The 17,879-nt window shown below is 43.7% G+C and overlaps 1 protein-coding gene across 5 annotated transcripts in view; it reads left to right on the forward strand.

The window, feature by feature from the left end:
- The window catches only part of LOC141160834 (putative methyltransferase DDB_G0268948), a 223,611-nt gene that overhangs the window by 155,553 nt on the left and 50,179 nt on the right, over window positions 1-17,879 (forward strand). The gene's annotated exons all lie outside the window — the stretch shown is intronic.

Consider the following 17,879-nt stretch of genomic DNA (forward strand, 5'->3'; position numbering starts at 1 on the left):
CAGAGATTTTAACCGTGAAACTGCAAAACCACAGTTCTAGTTATCTGGCCTACACCAGAATCTTTTAAACAGATATATTTTTGTCTGAACAGTCAGGGTGACATTATTACTGTTTTTTTATCGAAAAAATGCCAAAAGCAGGATAATATAGAAATTTGAACCGTGGAACTGCAAAACCAAAGTTCTAGTTATCTGGCCTACACCAGAATCTTTTAAACAGATATATTTTTGTCTGAATAGTCAGCAAGACACTATTACTGTTTGTTTTTTTTACGGAAAAAATGCCAAAAGCAGGATAATACAAAGATTTGAACCGTGGGACTGCAAAACCACAGTTCTAGTTATCTGGCCTACACCCGAATCTTTTAAACAGATATATTTGTGTCTGAACAGTCAGCGATACACTATTACTGTTTTTTTTTACGGAAAAAATGCCAAAAGCAGGATAATACAGAGATTTGAACCGTGTAACGGCAAAACCACAGTTATAGTAATCTGGCCCACACCAGACTCTTTTAAAAATATATATTTGTGTCTGATCAGTTAGGGAGACACTATTACTGTTTTTTTTATGGAAAAAATGCCAAAAGCAGGATAATACAGAGATTTGAACCGTGGAACTGCAAAACCACAGTTCTAGTTATCTGGCCTACACCAGAATCTTTTAAACAGATATATTTGTGTCTGAACAGTCACGGAGACACTCGACTTCCTGTGGCCGTGGCTGTTCAAATATTTGGGCATCGCTACATGGGATCTCCTCTTCCACCACTTCAAGCGGAGCAGGCGAGGGGCACAAATATGGAAATGGACCAGTGAACAGCTCTTCAGAGTGTCCAACTGTGGGATCAGTTGCTGTCTGACGACACTCGGCATGGTGGGAGGAAGGAGCATCAGAGTGAGGAGGAGTATGCTGTTGAGAATCACGGCTACTAAAACTTGACCGTGTGGAAGACAGACCGGAGGTGGTGGTTCCCAGGTAACTGGAAGTATTATCTGCTGTCCAATTAATAACCTGTTCACACTGATTAGTTCGCAATACTGGTGTTGTAATGAGCTTCCCTAGTAATTCGGTCAAGAAGTGGGAGCGAGAAGATGTGGCTGTTGGTTGTGGCACATTTTCACCTTGGCCACGGCCCTGTCCTCGACACGCACCATCAACAGAGAGTTCAGTTCCACGACCCTTGCCACGTGACTTGCCCATTGTAAATTAAGTAAAATAGCTTACACTCGCACTATCAATGGAAAAAGGGTAATAAAAAAGAGATTTGCACCGTGGAACTGCAAAACCACAGTTATAGTTATCTGGCCTACACCAGACTCTTTTAAACAGATATATTTGTGTCTGGACAGTCAGGGAGACACTATTACTGTTTTTTTTTACGGAAAAAATGCCAAAAGCAGGATAATACAGATATTTGAACCGTGGAACTGCAAAACCACAGTTATAGTTATCAGGCCTACACCAGAAGCTTTTAAACAGATATATTTGTGTCTGAACAGTCAGGGAGACACTATTACTGGGTTTTTTTTGCAGAAAAAATGCCAAAAGCAGGATAACACAGAGATTTGAACCGTGGAACTGCAAAACCACAGTACTAGTTATCTGGCCTACACCAGAATCTTTTAAAAAGATATATTTGTGTCTGAACAGTCAGCGAGACACTATTACTGTTTTTTTTTACGGAAAAAATGCCAAAAGCAGGATAATACAGAGATTTGAACCGTGTAACGGCAAAACCACAGTTATAGTAATCTGGCCCACACCAGACTCTTTTAAAAATATATATTTGTGTCTGAACAGTTAGGGAGACACTATTACTGTTTTTTTTATGGAAAAAATGCCAAAAGCAGGATAATACAGAGATTTGAACTGTGGAACTGCAAAACCACAGTTCTAGTTATCTGGCCTACACCAGAATCTTTTAAACAGATATATTTGTGTCTGAACAGTCACGGAGACACTATTAGTGTTTTTTTTTACGGAAAAAATGCCAAAAGCAGGATAATACAGAGATTTGAACCGTGGAACTGCAAAACCAAAGTTCTAGTTATATGGCCTACACCATACTCTTTTAAACAGATATATTTGTGTCTGAACAGTCAGGGACACACTATTACTGTTTTTTTTTACGGAAAAAATGCCTAAAGCAGGATAGTACAGAGATTTGAACCGTGGAACTGCAAAACCACAGTTCTTGTTATCTGGCCTACACCAGAATCTTTTAAACAGATATATTTGTGTCTGAACTGTCAGAGAGACACTATTAGTGGGTTTTTTTATTGAAAAAATGCCAAAAGCAGGATAGCACAGAGATTTGAACCGTGTAACTGCAAAACCAAAGTTCTAGTAATCTGGCCCACACCAGACTCTTTTAAAAAGATATATTTGTGTCTGAACAGTCAGGGAGACGCTATTACTGGGTTTTTTTTATGGAAAAAATGCCAAAAGCAGGATAATACAGAGATTTGAACCGTGGAACTGCAAAACCACAGTTCTAGATATCTGGCCTACACCAGAATCTTTTAAACAGATATATTTGTGTCTGAACAGTCACGGAGACACTCGACTTCTTGTGGCCGTGGCTGTTCAAATATTTGGGCATTGCTACATGGGATCTCCTCTTCCAAAACTTCAAGAGGAGCAGGCGAGGGGCACAAATATGGAAATGGACCAGTGAACAGCTCTTCAGAGTGTCCAACTGTGGGATCAGTTGCTGTCTGACGACACTCGGCATGGTGGGAGGAAGGAGCATCAGAGTGAGGAGGAGTATGCTGTTGAGAATCACGGCTACTAAAACTTGACCGTGTGGAAGACAGACCGGAGGTGGTGGTTCCCAGGTAACTGGAAGTATTATCTGCTGTCCAATTAATAACCTGTTCACACTGATTAGTTCGCAATACTGGTGTTGTAATGAGCTTCCCTAGTAATTCGGTCAAGAAGTGGGAGCGAGAAGATGTGGCTGTTGGTTGTGGCACATTTTCACCTTGGCCACGGCCCTGTCCTCGACACGCACCATCAACAGAGAGTTCAGTTCCACGACCCTTGCCACGTGACTTGCCCATTGTAAATTAAGTAAAATAGCTTACACTCGCACTATCAATGGAAAAAGGGTAATAAAAAAGAGATTTGCACCGTGGAACTGCAAAACCACAGTTATAGTTATCTGGCCTACACCAGACTCTTTTAAACAGATATATTTGTGTCTGGACAGTCAGGGAGACACTATTACTGTTTTTTTTTACGGAAAAAATGCCAAAAGCAGGATAATACAGATATTTGAACCGTGGAACTGCAAAACCACAGTTATAGTTATCAGGCCTACACCAGAAGCTTTTAAACAGATATATTTGTGTCTGAACAGTCAGGGAGACACTATTACTGGGTTTTTTTTGCAGAAAAAATGCCAAAAGCAGGATAACACAGAGATTTGAACCGTGGAACTGCAAAACCACAGTACTAGTTATCTGGCCTACACCAGAATCTTTTAAAAAGATATATTTGTGTCTGAACAGTCAGCGAGACACTATTACTGTTTTTTTTTACGGAAAAAATGCCAAAAGCAGGATAATACAGAGATTTGAACCGTGTAACGGCAAAACCACAGTTATAGTAATCTGGCCCACACCAGACTCTTTTAAAAATATATATTTGTGTCTGAACAGTTAGGGAGACACTATTACTGTTTTTTTTATGGAAAAAATGCCAAAAGCAGGATAATACAGAGATTTGAACTGTGGAACTGCAAAACCACAGTTCTAGTTATCTGGCCTACACCAGAATCTTTTAAACAGATATATTTGTGTCTGAACAGTCACGGAGACACTATTAGTGTTTTTTTTTACGGAAAAAATGCCAAAAGCAGGATAATACAGAGATTTGAACCGTGGAACTGCAAAACCAAAGTTCTAGTTATATGGCCTACACCATACTCTTTTAAACAGATATATTTGTGTCTGAACAGTCAGGGACACACTATTACTGTTTTTTTTTACGGAAAAAATGCCTAAAGCAGGATAGTACAGAGATTTGAACCGTGGAACTGCAAAACCACAGTTCTTGTTATCTGGCCTACACCAGAATCTTTTAAACAGATATATTTGTGTCTGAACTGTCAGAGAGACACTATTAGTGGGTTTTTTTATTGAAAAAATGCCAAAAGCAGGATAGCACAGAGATTTGAACCGTGTAACTGCAAAACCAAAGTTCTAGTAATCTGGCCCACACCAGACTCTTTTAAAAAGATATATTTGTGTCTGAACAGTCAGGGAGACGCTATTACTGGGTTTTTTTTATGGAAAAAATGCCAAAAGCAGGATAATACAGAGATTTGAACCGTGGAACTGCAAAACCACAGTTCTAGATATCTGGCCTACACCAGAATCTTTTAAACAGATATATTTGTGTCTGAACAGTCACGGAGACACTCGACTTCTTGTGGCCGTGGCTGTTCAAATATTTGGGCATTGCTACATGGGATCTCCTCTTCCAAAACTTCAAGAGGAGCAGGCGAGGGGCACAAATATGGAAATGGACCAGTGAACTGCTCTTTAGAGTGTCCAACTGTGGGATCAGTTGCTGTCTGACGACACTCGGCATGGTGGGAGGAAGGAGCATCAGGGTGAGGAGGAGTATGCGGTCGAGACTCACGGCTACTATAAAACTTGACCGTGTGGAAGACAGACCGGAGGTGGTGGTTCCCAGGTAACTGGAAGTATTATCTGCTGTCCAATTAATAACCTGTTCACACTGATTAGTTCACAATACTGGTGTTGTAGTGAGCTTCCCTAGTAATTCGGTCAAGAAGTGGGAGTGAGAAGATGTGGCTGTTGGTTGTGTCACATTTTCACCTTGGCCACGGCCCCGTCCTCTACACGCACCATCACCAGAACGTTCAGTTCCACGTCCCTTGCCACGCGACTTGCCCATTGTAAATTAAGTAAAATAGCTTATACTCGCACTATCAATGTAAAAAGGGTAATAAAAAAGAGATTTGCACCGTGGAACTGCAAAACCACAGTTATAGTTATCTGGCCTACACCAGACTCTTTTAAACAGATATATTTGTGTCTGGACAGTCAGGGAGACACTATTGGTGATTTTTTTTATGGAAAAAATGCCAAAAGCAGGATAATACAGAGATTTGAACCGTGGAACTGCAAAACCACAGTTCTAGTTATCTGGCCTACACCAGAATCTTTTAAACAGATATATTTGTGTCTGAACAGTCACGGAGACACTATTAGTGTTTTTTTTTAAGGAAAAAATGCCTAAAGCAGGATAATACAGAGATTTGAACCGTTGAATTGCAAAACCACAGTTCTAGTTATCTGGCCTACACCAGACTCTTCTAAACAGATATATTTGTGTCTGAACAGTCAGCGAGACACGATTACTGTTTTTTTATGGAAAAAATGCCAAAAGCAGGATAAATCAGAAATTTGAAACGTGGAACTGCAAAACCAAAGTTCTAGTTATGTGGCCTACACCAGACTCTTTTAAACTGATATATTTGTGTCTCAACAGTCAGGGAGACACTATTAGTGTTTTTTTTTTACGGAAAAAATGCCAAAAGCAGGATAACACAGAGATTTGAACTGTGGAACTGCAAAACCACAGTTATAGTTATCTGGCCTACACCACAATCTTTTAAACAGATATATTTTTTTCTGAACAGTCAGGGAGACGCTATTAGTGTTTTTTTATGGAAAAAATGCCAAAAGCAGGATAATACAGAGATTTGAACCCTGGAACTGCAAAACCACAGTTCTTGTTATCTGGCCTACACTAGAATCTTTTAAACAGATATATTTGTGTCTGAGCTGTCAGCGAGACACTATTACTGTTTTTTTTTATGGAAAAAATCCCAAAAGCAGGATAATACAGAGATTTGAACCGTGGAACTGCAAAACCAAAGTTCTAGTTATCTGGCCTACACCAGACTCTTTTAAACATATATATTTGTGTCTGAACATTTAGAGAGACACTATTACTGTTTTTTTTTTATGGAAAAAATGCCTAAAGCAGGATAATACAGAGATTTGAACCGTGGAACTGCAAAACCACAGTTCTTGTTATCTGGCCTACACCAGAATCTTTTAAACAGATATATTTGTGTCTGAACAGTCAGGGAGACACTATTACTGTTTTTTTTTTACGGAAAAAATGCCAAAAGTAGGATATTACAGAGATTTGGACCGTGGAATTGCAAAACCACAGTTCTAGTTGTCTGGCCTACACCAGAATCTTTTAAACAGATATATTTGTGTCTGAACAGTCAGGGAGACACTATTACTGTTTTTTTTACGGAAAAAATGCCAAAAGCAGGATAATACAGAGATTTAAACCATAGAATTGCAAAACCACAGTTCTAGTTATGTGGCCTACACCCGAATCTTTTAAACAGATATATTTGTGTCTGAACAGTCAGCAATACACTATTACTGTTTTTTTTTACGGAAAAAATGCCAAAAGCAGGATAATACAGAGATTTGAACCATGTAACTGCAAAACCAATGTTCTAGTAATCTGGCCCACACCAGACTCTTTTAAAAAGATATATTTGTGTCTGAACAGTCAGGGAGACACTATTACTGTTTTTTTTATGGAAAAAATGCCAAAAGCAGGATAATACAGAGATTTGAACCGTGGAACTGCAAAACCACAGATATAGTTATCTGGCCTACACCAGAATCTTTTAAACAGATATATTTGTGTCTGAACAGTCACGGAGACACTATTAGTGTTTTTTTTTAAGGAAAAAATGCCTAAAGCAGGATAATACAGAGATTTGAACCGTTGAATTGCAAAACCACAGTTCTAGTTATCTGGCCTACACCAGACTCTTCTAAACAGATATATTTGTGTCTGAACAGTCAGCGAGACACGATTACTGTTTTTTTATGGAAAAAATGCCAAAAGCAGGATAAATCAGAAATTTGAACCGTGGAACTGCAAAACCAAAGTTCTAGTTATGTGGCCTACACCAGACTCTTTTAAACTGATATATTTGTGTCTCAACAGTCAGGGAGACACTATTAGTGTTTTTTTTAAGGAAAAAATGCCAAAAGCAGGATAACACAGAGATTTGAACCGTGGAACTGCAAAACCACAGTTCTAGTTATCTGGCCTACACCAGACTCTTTTAAACAGATATATTTGTGTCTGAACATTTAGAGAGACACTATTACTGTTTTTTTTATGGAAAAAATGCCTAAAGCAGGATAATACAGAGATTTGAACCGTGGAACTGCAAAACCACAGTTCTTGTTATCTGGCCTACACCAGAATCTTTTAAACAGATATATTTGTGTCTGAACAGTCAGGGAGACACTATTACTGTTTTTTTTTTACGGAAAAAATGCCAAAAGTAGGATATTACAGAGATTTGAACCGTGGAATTGCAAAACCACAGTTCTAGTTGTCTGGCCTACACCAGAATCTTTTAAACAGATATATTTGTGTCTGAACAGTCAGGGAGACACTATTACTGTTTTTTTTACGGAAAAAATGCCAAAAGCAGGATAATACAGAGATTTAAACCATAGAATTGCAAAACCACAGTTCTAGTTATCTGGCCTACACCAGACTGTTTTAAACAGATATATTTGTGTCTGAACAGTCAGGGAGACACTATTACTGTTTTTTTTAGCAGAAAAAATGCCAAAAGAAGGATAATACAGAGATTTGAACCGTGAAACTGCAAAACCATAGTTCTAGTTATCTGGCCTACACCAGAATCTTTTAAACAGAGATATTTGTGTCTGAACATTCAGCGAGACACTATTACTGTTTTTTTTTTTTGCTGAAAAAATGCCAAAAGCAGGATAATACAGAGATTTGAACCGTGGAACTGTAAAACCACAGTTCTAGTTATCTGGCCTACACCACAATCTTTTAAACAGATATATTTGTGTCTGAACAGTCAGGGAGACACTATTACTGTTTTTTTTTACGGAAAAAATGCCAAAAGCAGGATAATACAGAGATTTGAACCGTGGAACTGCAAAACCAAAGTTCTAGTTATCTGGCCTACACCAAACTCTTTTAAACAGATATATTTGTGTCTGAACAGTCAGGGAGACATTATTACTGTTTTTTTTAAGGAAAAAATGCCAAAAGCAGGATAATACAGAGATTTGAATCGTGGAACTGCAAAACCACAGTTCTAGTTTTCTGGCCTACACCAGAATCTTTTAAACAGATATATTTGTGTCTGAACAGTCAGGGAGACACTATTACTGTTTTTTTTACGGAAAAAAATGCCAAAAGCAGGATAATACAGAGATTTGAACCGTGGAACAGCAAAACCACAGTTCTAGTTATCAGGCCTACACCAGACTCTTTTAAACAGATATATTTGTGTCTGAACAGTCAGGGAGACATTATTACTGTTTTTTTTTTATGGAAAAAATGCCAAAAGCAGGATAATACCAAGATTTGAACCGTGGAACTGCAAAACCAAAGTTCTAGTTATCTGGCCTACACCAGACTCTTTTAAACAGATATATTGGTGTCTGAACAGTCACAGACACACTCAATTTTTTTTTTGGGGGGGGGGATACCAAAAGGTTAATAAGACGTGTATTTGTACAGTCTGACTGAGGAAAAAGAAATACAGGATTTAGATTAAAAAAAAAAGGATTTTTCCTGGCCCCTGAGACCAGGGGATAAGTCTAGTAATTTGACCAGCAGGTACACACAGGACTGTAATGCAGTGTTTGTTGGTATAACCACTGCGTCTCCTATACAGCCTGCCTGCCTGCCTGATATCTGGGTTGGATATTAGTCCTGAGAAGGACTGTTTGTTTGATCTGGCAGGCTTTAGAGACCCTACACTACCTATTTCGCACTATATATCTCTCCCTAACTCAGCAGCACAGACCTTACACTGTCTCATCCCGGGCAACTGTGTCCAAGATGGCAGCGCCCGGTTTTAAATACTCGAGGTGACGCTGTGCGGCCAGCCAATCACTGTAATGCCCACAAACAACATGGCTGCGGCATTACAGTGACTGGCTGGCAATCCCTGCATGTTCATTGGCTCTGTAAAAAGTGCCAAACGTGCAGGGTGGAGACCCGAGCTCCCACCAGAGCAACCCGGAAATGCTTGGTGCTCGCCGAACATCCCGAGTAGTGAAATGCTCGGGTTAGTACCGAGCAGTGTCGAGCATGCTCGCTCACACTAGTTGTTATCTGTCCACACTTGTACTTCTGACACCGACAAGTACTCCACAAATTTCTCGGTCATGACCCACACCAGTGCCAGTAGCTCCAGCTTGAACGAACTGTAGTTGTCGGGATTCTTCTCCAAATCCCGGAGCGACCGACTGGCATACGCGATCACTCGCGTTTTTCCTCCTTGCACTTGAGCCTGCACTGCTCCCAGCCCATGCAAGCTTCCGTCACTGTACAACACGAAAGGCTGTGAAAAATCAAGATAGGCCAGAATTGGGGCATCCGTTAGCGCCATTTTCAATGCTCAGAAGACCTCTTCTTGTCATGTGCCCCACCGAATGGGCTGCCGCTTGGCTCCCCCAGCCATTCCTCTCAGTAATTAATTAAGTCGGACTGCAATGTTAGCGAAGTCTTTTTTGAATCTGCGGTAGTATCCAGCGAGCTCCAGGAATGCCCTCAGTTCTCTTAGGTTGGCGGGTGTGGGCCACTTCTGCACTGCAGCTACTTTCTCCGCGGTGGGTTGCACTCCCGCACTGGACACAGTGTGCCCCAGATATTCAATTTCCCACTTAAAGAGATGACACTTGCGAGGTTTGATTTTTAGTCCGTGCCTCTGAAATCGTTCTAACACTTGTTACAGTCAGTGGAGATGATCTTCAAATGCAGAGGAATAGATAATTATATCGTCTAGATATATTAAAGTGGCTTCGAAGTTCAGGTCCCCCAAGCATCTCTCCATCAGTCTTTGGAGCGTCCCTGATGCATTTGTTAGCCCGAACGGCATATGGTTGAACTCAAACAAGCCCATAGGAAGGACAAAGGCTGTCTTCGGACGATCCTTCTCAGCTACTGGAACCTGCCAATAGCCACTGGCCAGGTCGAGAGAAGTGAAGAACTTGGCGCTTCCTAGTCCAGATAGAGACTCTTCAATTCGGAGAAGCGGATAGGAGTGCCGCACTGTACATGCATGCATTCAGCTTCCAATGGTCTACACAAAACCTCAGGGTACAATCCTTCTTCCGAACCAGCACGATAGGGGCTGCCCAAGGACTCTGACATTCGTGGATCACGCCATTCCGCAACATGTGGGCCAACAGTTCTTTCACCTCCTGGTACATTTGAGGTGGGATCTGTCGATATTGCTCTCAAATGGGAGCAGTATTTCCTGTGGGTATTTCATGCTGAATGTCCCGAGTGCACCCGAAATCATCTTCATGCTGTGCAAACACTTCCTGATACCTCTGTGGAAGTTGTTCGATCTATGTTGACCTGCCCGGCAGAAAACTGTACGGTTAGCCTCCCTTTGCTCTAAGAGGTGGCGCCCAGCCAATGGTTCTCTTCCATTCTCTTGGCTGTTGAGGGACACCTCTAGGGTCCATGGTTCTCCTTCCACAAGTGCCAGCCCTATAGCGCCAGCTCTGGTAAGATCCTCTGGCATTATGCAAACTCGCGCCACCTCTTGTCGGGGCAACAGCTGCAAACTTGCGCCACTTAGATTGATGCAACTCACGGGCACCCGGCCCTGCCGCATGGTGGCCATGGTGCGAGCAACCAGAAGTCCGGAGGGCGCTTCCTCTCCCTCTATTGGTTCAATCTAAATGTCCACGCCCTCTAAGGACACATGTGCCAGTACCAGTAAAGTGAGTACAGTCTGTCCCACTGGCAGTGTCACTGTGGCTTCAGGCGGTATCGATACCTTACCAATATACTGAGAGTTAGCGAGTAATTTTTGAATTTGGCTGACTCGCACCAGCTGCTGGAATACTCTCTTGCTGGCTGGGTCACGAGTGGCGCGGGTCCAGTTGTTTTTGTCAGTGCTCTCAATCAGGAACTGTCCGACCTCCTTCAGCACATTCATGCCAAGGGTTACGATGGGCCCGTCGCCTCCAGGCCCTGTGGTTAGTACTATCCCTTTCCGACCGTGGTCCTTTCCGCATGCCTGGACAGACATCCATACTACCCCCACTACTGGGACAGGTAGTTGACCACCAGCTTGACAGTGGGTTCCCTCCAGGAACGAGCAACTTCAGGAAAGTGACTTTGGAAATACGTCTCAGGCATAGGGGTCACTTGAGACGCGGTGTCCATTAGACAACAAATCCGCTATCCATTAAATTTAGCCCAGATGATGGGCCTCTCGGAGACAATGTCTTCAGAGCTCCCTCTTCCATTCTCTGAAGTTAGAAACCTCACGGTATGCTCCACAACCGTGGGGCGTCTTAGGTTAACGGCTGCCCCCGTCTCCTCCTTTCTCGGTTCGGACAGTCTTTGGAGATATTCCCCCTACCGCCGCAGGTCCAACACTCCGGCCCTCGCTCCACCGATGGGCCGGGTACATGACATGTTGGAGCTTGGTAGGAACGTCTTTCTCGCTTGGGCCTCCGTCCACGTGTCGCAGTGCAGTCCATTGGCAAGGGGGCAGAAGGGGTCTTCCAAATAGTGCTCAGCTCACCTTGAATATCTCAAATTTCCTGACGTATCTCCCGGGCCCAGTCTGGCTCTTTGTGGGTGAATTCAGGAATAGTTGCTTCATGGCTTCTGACTGTGGCCGTGAAAACAGGAACTTATTTTTCCAGGACTCTAGCTTCAGCCACAACCTCCAGGAAGCCCAGATCGGGACTCAAACGCAGCTGTTCCTTTAAGATCTGCCTCAGGGAAGAGTCCTTCAAGCCAGCAATTAGTTGGTCACGCAACACTTCATCCAATGGTCCAAGTCCTCGGTTCTCATCTCGAGCCTTCTTAATGATATGGGCCGTCACTTCCTGTAGTGCATTAACATATTGGTTTACGGTCTCATTTTCCCCTTGGACCCGCAGAGTAGGGAGAGATGCTGCTGCGTGAGGGAGAGATTTGCTTATTAGTTAGTGTAGGTATTCCACAACATATCTATATATCCATCTGAACTAACAGTCCTTCTGAGGACTAATCCAGCTGCCTATATTCAGTGGTGATAGCAGCAGTTAGGCAGGCAGAGAAATTTGTGAACACTATACAGCACAATATTGTCCACTGCATGTTCTGTCTGCTCCTGCTGTTACAGATATCCATAGACATAGCCCCAGTTATCAGGGGCCAGGGCTTATTTTTTTTATCTTAATCTTGATTATTTGCTTAAAAAGCAATCCAAAGTACACAATTTTTCTGTTCCATTTGCTTGTTAGCAAAGCAGAATACAGCCAGATCTTTTCAATAGTACACCGATAAAAATCCAGAAATTTGTAGTGAACGTGGAAAATATTGGCCTCTATTTACAGTTTGTTGCACTGTGTCAGTGAAGCTATTCACATGTGCTCACTGTGAAGAAAAGTAAATTACAGGTCCGCTCTTTAAACCATGGTTGTCCGTCAGAAGTATCACATATAACTTCGGTCCAAATTCAGCCATTTCTGTCCTCCATTTACAGTTTGTTGCAGTGTGTCAGTGAAGCTATTCACACGTGCTAGCTGTGAAGAATAATAAACTACAGGCCTGCTATTTAAACTGTGGTTGTCCTTTAGACTTATCACATATAACTGCGGTCCAAATCCAACTATTTGTAGTGAACGTGGAAAATATTGTCCTCCATTTAAAATAGGAAAGGCGCGTGGCAAGCGACAGGGAAGTGGACGTGATGGTGATGGTGCATGCAGTTGCCGAGGACGTGGGCAAGGTGAAATTTTGCCACAACAAACACCCACATCTTGTCGCTCAACCTTCCTGTCCCAATTACTAGGGACCGCAAAACACCACTATTGAACATAGAGCAGTGTCAAAAGGTTGTTGGTTGGATAGCAGATAATGCTTCCAGTCACTTTGCCACCACCACCACCCACCACCCTGTCTTCCACACGGTCAAGTTTCAGTAGCCGTGAGACTGGACTGCATATTCTTCACCCTGATCCTCCTTCCTCCCACCATGCCGAGTGCCCGGAGACAACTGATCCCACACTTGGACACTCAGAAGAGCTGTTCACTTTTCCATTTATAGATTTGGGCCTCTCGCCCGGCCAGCTTCAAGCAGGGCAAGAGGAGAACGCGTGTAGCGATGTCCAAATATTTGAGCTGCCACAGTCACACAAAGGCAATGGTGGGAAAGTGCAATTACTGTTGCAAGAGGTGGATGATAATGATCAGACACAATTGCCAGAAAGTCAGGAGGAGGAAAAGGGTGCGGAGGTGGTGGATGATATAGTAACTGACCCTACCTGGCAGGGGGACATGCAGAGCGAGGACAGCAGCACAGAGGGGGAGGGAGGCGTAGCACCACAACAGGCAGAAAGAAGCATTGTGGTGACCGCAGACACAAGGTGGGCAAGCGTTCCCCGTAACACCAACATGACGAAAGTTGCCAGTACAACTGTTAGGTCTTCCCGAGTCAGGTTGCTTTTTAAAGACTCTGCAGATAACCTCAAAAAGGCCATTTGCACCATCTGCCAGGCCAGCATCAGCAGGAGTAGCAAAACTAGCAGCCTGACCACCAAAAGCATGATCAGGCACATGACAGCAAAGCACCCGACTATGTGGGCCGAAACCCAGGGTCCAGAAACCGTGTCTGCGGGTGACACCACTGCTCCTTCCGCTGTTGTGCATGCACGCCAATCCCCTGTCCATGGTGCATGCAAAGATGCCTCCCGTCCTGCACCTGTCATTGCACAATCTCAACTAGCATTATCAGCTACCACGTCCACGTCCCTACCCCAGTTCTTGAAACGCAAGCGTAAATACGCAGCCGACGCCCCACAGGCCACACTACTAAATTCACACATTTTGCTCATGCTTGTGCTCGAAATGTTGCCTTTTAGGCTCGTGGAGATGGAAGCTTTCTACAACCTGATGGTGGCGGCCGTCTCACGGTACTCGGTCTAAAGCTGCCACTATTTCTCCTGGTGTGCCGTCCCCGCATTACACAAGCACGTGTCCCATAACATATAGCCGTGCCCTCAACAACGCAGTTACTGGGAATGTCCACCTAACCACGGACAGGTGGACAAGTGCTTCTGGGCAGGGACGATACATCTCACTGATGGCACATTGGGTTAATATAGTGAAAGCTGGGACCCAGTCGGACCTTGGAATTGAACATGTCCTCCCGACACAGAGGATTGCGGGCCCTGGGTCAATCATGGTTGCCCTCACATTCTACAGCTCCTGCACCTCCTCCTCCTCTTCAGCCTCCATCGCTAAAATGACGACATCAGTCACAAGCTGGAAGCATTGCAGCACTGCCTCGGCCAAGCGGTAACAGGCTCTGCTGAAACGAACATGCTTAGATGACAGACCGTACACCGCTGAAGTTGTGGACAGCTCTGAAAGAGCAGGCAGATCTGTGGCGGAAACCACTGAAAATATAGTCAGTTATGGTCATGTGTGACAATGGCTGTAACCTGGTGGTGGCTCTCAAGCGAGGCGAGCTCACACACATACCATGCCTGGCCCATGTGCTAAACCTTGTGGTTCAGCGGTTTCTCAAAACCAACCCGGATCTGCTGGATCTGATTGCCAAAGTACGCCATGTGTATGCCCATTTTAGAAAGTCCGCTACAGCTTACGCCGCCCTTGCCGTGCTTCAGCAGCGTTTGCAGCTTCCAGCTCACCAACTGGTGTGCGATGTCCCCATGCATTGGAACTCTACATTTCAGATGTTGGGAAGGATTTGTGAGCAGCAGAGGGCAGTTTTCGACTACCAGCATCAACACAGCCGGCGGTATTCAGGTCAGCCTCCACACATAAGATCTCTGGAGTGGGCATGGATATCAGACATCTGTGCCATCCTCCAAAACTTTGAGGACTCCACCAACATGGTGAGCGGCGATGATGCCATAATTAGCGTCACCATCCTGCTTCTCTGTCTTCTGAAACGCTTGCTGCTCACAATTAAAGAGGGGCATTGCAGCCGGAGGTGGAGCAGGGAACCATACAGGGTGATTCCATACAGCCCAGCCTCATCTCACTTCATCTTGGATTGGGTGACAATGAGAAAGAGGAGGAGGAGGAAGAACAGGAGCTCATTTCCTGTGCTATAGACGGTACTACCCACACAACTGTCATACTGTCTGTTCAGCGTGGATGGCCTGAGGAGAGGGAAGAGGAGGAGGAGGAGAGCATGATCAGTCGTCCTCTTGGTGAGGACACGGAAGTCTTGCCTGTTAGCAGTCTGGCACAAATGGCTGAGTTTATGTTACGCTGCCTTTCCCGTGATCCTCACGTTCTCCAAATTTTGGGTGACAGTCATTACTGGTTGGTGACACTTTTAGACCCACGCTGCAAGGAGAACTTTTTAGCTCTTATTCCTGTGGCGGACAAGTCTGCTAAAATCGGGTAGTACCAGAAGGACCTTGTTGCGGAATTATTAAAAAAATTCCCATCTGAAAACGCTGGCGGCAGAGGTCACAGTTCGTTGAACAACCAAGGAGTACAGGCGAGAGAGACTCAAATCCAATCCAGCAGAGGCAGGGGAACACTGTCAAAGTTCTGGGACAGGTTTCTCAGACCCTACCATCGCACAAGCTCTGATGCGCGGGGTAGTCTCTCAAGGAGGGAAAAGGTTAGGAAGATGCTGAAGGAGTACCTTTCCGACTGTACCAACTTACTCCGTGATTCCTCTGTGCTTTATAATTATTCAGTATTCAAGCTGGACACGTGGCATGAACTGACTCTCTTCGCCTTGGAGGTCCTGGCCTGTGATGCTCCAAGCATTTTGTCAGAGCGGGTTTTTAGTGCCACTGGTGGAATTATAACCAATAGGCGCATCCATCTGTCAACTGAAAATGCTGACAGGCTGATTCTTATAAAAATGAACAAGGGCTGGATTGGGCCAGACTTCTCAACACCACCGAATGATAGCAGCGTAACAAACTCAAATACAGTGTTTTTTTGCGAGGTCTAACTCTATTCCCATGAACCTCTGTCTCCACACACAGACATGGGTATACACTTCCTGATTTTGTCTATTTGCTCTTGTCCTCCTCCCTCTCCTCATCCTCCACCACCATATCACCATATCTACGTTTTTTGCAAGGGGCATTGGAGTATGGGAGTATGGGAGACCCACTTCCTAATAATGGGAACATTTTATTCATGAGGCCCTCCTCTATGTCTCTTACAAGGGGCATTGGAGTGGCTCCAAATTTTTTGGCAGCCGTTGCATTCACTGCATAACCAATAACAGTATGGGAGACCCATGTCCTAATAATGCAAACATTTTTTTTTCTAGAGGCCCTCCTCTACGTCTCTTGCAAGGGGAATTGGAGTGGCTCCAAATTTTTGGAAGCTGTTGCATTCACTGTATGGACAATAACAGTATGGGAGACCTGCTCCTTTTTAATGGGAACATGCCGTTACCAAGTCCCACCTCTATGTGTCTTTAAAGTGGTATTGGGGTTTTTCCTAAATTTTGGCAGCCATTGTACTCACTGCATACCCTATAACTGTGTAGCAGAACCGCTCCTTTCTAATGGGAACATGTCGTTACTGAGGCCCACGTCTATGTGTCTTTAAATTGGTATTTGGGTGTTTCCCAAATTTTGGCAACCCTAGCAGTCACTGCATGGGCTGACTCCTTTATAATGTGAACATTTTTTTTTACTGAGGCCCACCTCTATGTCTCTTCAAAGGGGTATTGGGGTGCATCCAAATTTTTGGAGGCTCTTGCAGTCACTGCATACGCAATAACAGTATAGGAGACCAACTCATTAATAATGGGAACAACAAAGCATAGCTGGCTGATGGCTCTCTAATAGCGAGGACCGACCGCAGGCCCTTTAAGAATACTAAAGGCTGCCTGATGGCCCTATAAAAATAGGCTTTGTGACTTTCAGATTCTCTCCTTCATAAATGAAACAGGATGTGTCTGATCATGTCTCACACACAACATGGCCAGATAAGGTAGTAAAATGTTAAAATGACATTTACCGGTGAATGTATTTTTCACTGTTGAAAGCAATACAAAAGTGCAAAAACACATCAAAAACGCTACGTGTGAACATAGCCCAAGGAGTGGAGGAACGAGAATTTTTGATTTTGGTCATTTATTTGGCTTATATACAAGTCATTACCCCAGAAAGGATGTTCCTTAACATTTTTCCCAGGAAAATCCATTTTGGGTTCATTTTTACATGTTTTATTGTGAGTCCGTAAAAGTGGCACAATACTCTGACAACATTGTTGACAGCAGTGACCTGGGAGTCAGAAATGCTTCCAGGAGTCTTCCTCATGCTGTTCCCATGTCATTTGAACACTGTTCCCATCGATTTCAGCAATTTTTAGGCCCTCTGCAGACCTCCGGGGGGGCCAATGGAAAAATGCTTGCGTTTCCCATAGACTTACATTGGGCTCGTTGCTCGGACCGAGCACTCGAGCATTCCAATTTGCTTAACTCGAACAACGAGTACCCAAGCATTTTAGTGCTCGCTCATCACTAGTTAGTACCCATCAGAGGAGAATTTGGGTATGTGCATCCGAGGAGTATTTGCAGCATAAATTTCTACACCAAAAATAAAATGCTGCTGTTTACAGTACCAGAAATATTAATGAGATTTTTAAAAATCTCATGCAAACACGGCTTATTTATTAATTTTCAGTGTTTCTGCAGCGTCCTTGCGCATTCAAAAAAATGAGAGTGAAAAAGAAAAAAAAATTGTGTGACGCAGCACCTTTCCTGCCAAGAGACAAGTTTTTGGTGCAGAAATTTCTGCTGCTAATAATAAATGTGCTCAAAATGCTC

The sequence above is a fragment of the Phyllobates terribilis genome, unplaced genomic scaffold, assembly GCF_046119375.1.
Source record: "Phyllobates terribilis strain yellow unplaced genomic scaffold, ASM4611937v1 Scaffold_9__5_contigs__length_417890890, whole genome shotgun sequence".
In the NCBI taxonomy this organism is placed as follows: domain Eukaryota; kingdom Metazoa; phylum Chordata; class Amphibia; order Anura; family Dendrobatidae; genus Phyllobates; species Phyllobates terribilis.